The sequence below is a fragment of the Nematolebias whitei genome, chromosome 17, assembly GCF_014905685.2.
Source record: "Nematolebias whitei isolate Nwh7 chromosome 17, NemWhi1, whole genome shotgun sequence".
NCBI lineage: Eukaryota > Metazoa > Chordata > Actinopteri > Cyprinodontiformes > Rivulidae > Nematolebias > Nematolebias whitei.
In genome coordinates, this window is record NC_056514.1 from 37,989,950 (window position 1) to 37,995,288 (window position 5,339).

At 40.2% G+C, this 5,339-nt stretch overlaps 1 protein-coding gene across 1 annotated transcript in view; it reads right to left on the minus strand.

Annotated features, from left to right (window-relative positions):
- The window catches only part of thrab (thyroid hormone receptor alpha b), a 103,877-nt gene that overhangs the window by 42,800 nt on the left and 55,738 nt on the right, over positions 1 to 5,339 (minus strand). The window lies entirely within an intron of this gene.

Below are 5,339 nucleotides of genomic sequence, written 5' to 3' on the forward strand. Positions count from 1 at the left end.
AAAACACAAGAAGAAAATATTTTTCTCCAAAAACAGGACATGAGGTGAAAGCCCGCCCCCCCCCCCCACGTTCTATGTTTAGAGCGCTACAGTCGCCTTTTGTTGCGTCTGTATGTTAGCAACCCACAGCTGAGTGTCCCGGCTTATAGCTCCCGAGCTAATGGACACTTTGTTCCCTCATGTGTCTCACCACTGTCTAAATTAGAGGCGTAGCCAGAGGGGGTTAAAACAGGACATGAGGTGAAAGCAAGACAAGTCCCTCTGTACACAGATTTACTGCAAGCCGCACATAATGGACCTGGAGTCCAGTCCCCTGACAAACACACAAGGCTGCATTTAGACGTCGTTCAGCACCAATTAGCCGGATTTCCTTCACACGATACTTTGTGTTCGTCAAAAACTTAAATTCTGCTGTTTCTGACATTTATTTCCAAGTCGTCGTATTACTTGTTGAACATTTAGTTAGAGCAGTTGGGGTCTGAACCCCACTTGGGGTCATGACTCAGCAATTTATCAAAATTGAATTAACTAAGTAAATAAGTGCAAGGAGCGTATTTAGCTTTACTGTTACAAATAAATAAAAATAACCAGTCGTATTGCTTAAAGACCCATACAATGATTCATTAAGAAAGCTTTGTATACGTCAGCTGAACAGTCGGGGTCAAGAGTCTGCAGCTTTTATTTTGTGGGTGAAAAACAATGTTCCAGCTGCTTCCTTTCACAAAACAGTGATTTTGTATTTCTTGCATTCACTAAATTCTGCATCTCATGCTTTTACAGCAGGGAAGAGCATCTTACCTGTGTTACCACACACACACACACACACACACACACACACAAACAACAACCAAGAGTTGTTGTTAAGAGCTGAACAACAAACCACCCATCATGATGGGATCCTTATCTCCTGTCAGGGCAATAAGGTGTCGGAACAATTGCATCATCTGCGGCGACACGTTTGGAAAAGTGATGCAAGCTGCAAATCCACGTGATGTAAACTCTGAAGTGAGAGGCTTCAAAAGGTTTCAAAGACGGCATCAAAACGATTGCTCACTGTGAAAGCCTCTGTTTGTTGGAGTGTTGTGCAGAAAATCACTCCTATATTTTTTTCATACATTCAACCTTTATTTAAACAGATGAATCACATTGAGCCTCGAAGACTCCTTTACATGTGAGACTTGTTTGGACAGATTAAGTGGTGAAAGTGACAACACAGGCAATAAATAAATAAATCCTAATATATCTTAATCTTTGGCTGATTAAAAGCATGAAAATGAAAAAAAAAACTTGCAGAAAAGCATTTGAGTCTGGGTGCTCGAGGAACGAACCAAGCCATCACATAAGGCAGGCAGTCTAACCAGGGCCAAATTTGCTGCCGACAACTTCCTTGTTTGTTGATAGACCAGGAACCAGTCAAATCCAAAAAAGGAGGAAACCAGTTATCAAAAATCCAATTATATATGCGTCCTTAACATCCACGATTGACAGCAGAGATAGACGCATCATCAATTCTTACAAGTCAATCAGATATCCAGTTGCGTGTGTGCCTACAGGGTGTGTCGGCTCGCGTAAAGCCCGTCTTCTCTTCGAAGAAATGTTTTTGTGTTGAGGGACCAACTGACCAAATCCATAGCAGAATTACGATTCGGAAGATTCGTAGAAGAGAGGCTCTAAGCAGTTTCACAGACAGGACAGAGCAAAGCAAAGCGGAGAAGGAGAGGAAGGGAAAGGCGTCCGCCCTTGACAAGAGCAAGTGTTGAGGTGTATTTGTATGAACAGCCGGACCTGTAAAGAACCGCTGGCTGACAACGTATACAAGACCACTTTTACTGCTAAACACAACAAGAGTGTTCCATCTGAGAAGCAACTCAAACCTCCGAAAGTTGAATCTTTGCATTTTTACTTCTCTCTAATGTGCAACATATCGGAGCTACAATGAATATGGAGCTACGCCGGGGTAAAAATGAGCAGATATACACTTAAACATGACAAAAGAAGAATAAAAGTGTGCAGCGTTCACCCAAGTGTCCACCCAGTGAGAGAGCCCAGTGATCCCCTGACAGGTGTCCGGATCTGAGCGTCACAGAGGGGAATATGATGCTGCTTTACAGTGCAGGCACTCAGCCAGGCCAATAAAACGTGAACCGCTTTCATTGTCTTTATAAACCTGAGGTTAGGGTTCAACTGAGAGCATCGGAGAACAACTCGGGTGAAGAAAATATCCACAGAAGAAGCTAAGCATCGGATGGAGGCAGCAGGCTCACACGGTTTAATACTTTATTAATTCAAAGTCCGAGTATTCCTTGAAAAAATGTATTTCGCCCACTGCCTTTCATGCCAGAGTTTGAGACTATATTTCATGAGAAATGACAGAGTTGTAGTTGTTTTGGTCAAATCTTGAAAACGCTACGCACGAAATCATAGAATACCTTCAAGATGTTTGGCTGTGAATCAGAATCTTTATCGCCATCGTTAAAAATAACATCAATAGTTTCTACCACATCATGTTCGGCTCAATATCTGTAAAACTGGTTGAGTTAAAGCCATTTGTTCATTTAAACACTGTGCTTTGTACAGTGAATGTTTGCATAAACCTAAATGTTTTTGGTGCAAGATGTTCAAGTGGATAGGAGTTACAGTGTGGAGAAGAACAGAGCTAGTTCTTTTTTTGTTGTTGCAGTGACAGATCCTGACAAGTGGACAGGAACAATTCTACCCTCGACCAGGCTCAATGGCAGAGCCAGGGGGTGGCCAATGATGGCTTTGGCCCCCATAGATTAATCTTCAGCCACCCCAAGGACCACCCCCCAATCAACCGAGGAATTGATACTTTTAAGCAATATAAAAACTAGCAATCTGGGCATGTGCCCAGGGGCCCTTGGCACAGAGGGGCCCTCTGCCGGCAGATTTTTTTTTCCGCAACAAACACCGGGGCATTCTGACTCTTCTCATCCGTGCAATACAGCAATGTGAGAGAGGATGGTGAAGCCGCTCACAACGGTCGCGATGGGGCAGAGTGAATTTCCGGTTTTCAAAATAAAACTCAAAACCCAATAAAATTCACATATCTCACCTTATTCCTGGTGCTTTTACTGTAGAAACATTTCTCCAAGAAACTTCTGGTCCGGCACCGGAAGTATGAGTAATAGAACGGACCGCAGGTTTTTTGGAAGTTATTTGCATTCAGCTGATCAAAGCAAACGTTGTTTTAGTTTAAACGAGGAGTTTGCTAAAAATGTCCTACTGGGGTTCAGGTCCTGCTGTTCACGGCTGCACCAACAAGCAGACCAAGCTAAGGCTACGGCAGAAGAGTTTGAACACGGACACAAAACAACAACAAAAAGATTGTTCCTGTGAAGCAGTAAGGTTTCCATCTCCTACCTACAGATGAGGAATTAAGAAGAACGAGGCTGAAAAATCTGAATTTGAAGAAACCGTCCAAATCGCAGCAAGTGTGCTCATTTCAATTTGTAATCAAACAGCCAACAGACAGTTTCATAAACTTCCTATCCTGCAAACAAAACAGAAAAAAGACCTTGAAGGAGAACTAAGGTAAGAGCCATTGTGCTTCCTGTGAAGTGAGTAGGTCAATATAAACTAAGATTGTGCAGATAATACAGTGCAGGTCATAAAATTAGAATATCATGAAAAAGTTGATTTATTTCAGTAATTCTGTTCACAAAGTGAAACTTGTATATTATATTCATTCATTACACACAGACTGATATATTTCAAATGTTTATTTATTTTAATGTGGATGATTATAACAGACAACTAATGAAAACCACAAATTCAGTATCAGAAAATTAGAATATTACTTAAGACCTTAAAAAAAAAATTATTTTTAGAAATGCTGTCCAACTGAAAAGTATAAACATGTACAACACTCAATACTTAGTTGGGGCTCCTTTTGCCTGGATTACTACAGGAAATATTAAAAATAAATAAATATATATATATATAAATATATATACAGTGACAGCTGGTATCAATGGGCTAGGAGGGCTAAGACCTCCCTCCTGGCATTTACAATAAAGATGTTAAAATAAACAACTTAAAAATAAATACATTTTAGAAACAATGTCACATTTTGTTAATTTTACAACAAAACTGGTGTCAAACCGCACGGGGAAATTCCCCGGGTCGTCCCAAAGGGCTAAATTCTGACAGCCTTCGTGGTTCAGAATGATTGACAGATGTCTGGCCACGCCCCCTCGGTTTGCGGCTCATTGGGGCTAATTCTGTTCAGCCCAGGGTCCGCCCACAGCCACAGGATTCATCCAATGAGGATGGACGTACAATAACGTGCCTCAGTGAGAGTGGATGTGGGCGTGGCTTGGTGTAGACGGCTGTGTAACGTGCTGAACTTGGCCGGATATTAATTCAGCTCGGTCCAAATAATGTCAACCTGTCAGTTCGTTTTTTATTTTTCTTATAGTTCACTCTGGGTTGTGTTTAATGATGACCAGAAGACGAGCGTTGAACTGAATGCAGTTTAATCTGCATTAAAACAAAACGTGCACTGGTCAGAATCATCGCAGCGTCTTCTCACTGAACGCAGCCGCTGCTGTAAAATACACCTGTAACAAACGCCTGTTTAAACCGAGCTTACACACGCACAAGAGTTTTTTAAATTATTTTTCAAAGGTTAGAAAAATGAGTCTGTTAAAGATCAATTTGTAAACAACAGTAAAATAAAACTCGCTCGGACACGTCAGCTCAGAAGTGCAGGAGGGTGGAGCACGCTGCATTTAATAAACAAAGATCAGCTGTTCCGACCGAAGCTTCATAATAATCTGCCACTCACGCACGCCTTCATGAAAATTAACACCAAACAAAACGGAATAATCTCACTGATTAGACCTCACGTAGGAAAATAAAGAGTCCCTGAAATAAATCAATTTCACCTATTTCATAAGAGGAAGAGAGAGCTCTCAAAACAAATAATAATAATAATAATTAAAATAAATAAATAAATGTCCAATGAAAAGTCCGCAGTTATATGCTCAAAATTATCAAGATATATATATATAAAAAAAATAAATCATTGGGGCCCATTCACCAGTCTTGGTCTTTTTAAAACAAACAAACAAAAAAGAAAGATAAGGAAACGCATCAAAAAGTGTTAAAGCCTTTAACTGACAGAGGCTCCATGTAAAAACTTACTCTGGTTTTTCTGTGGTTGTTTGTTTTACGGTCGTCTTTGAGGTGAAAAATGGCAATGTCAATTTATAGCAGGTTGTTTTTTTCAAATTGGATGCTTCTGTTGTTGGAATTCATTCTGTAGAGCAGATATATATATATATATATATATATATATATATATATATATATATATA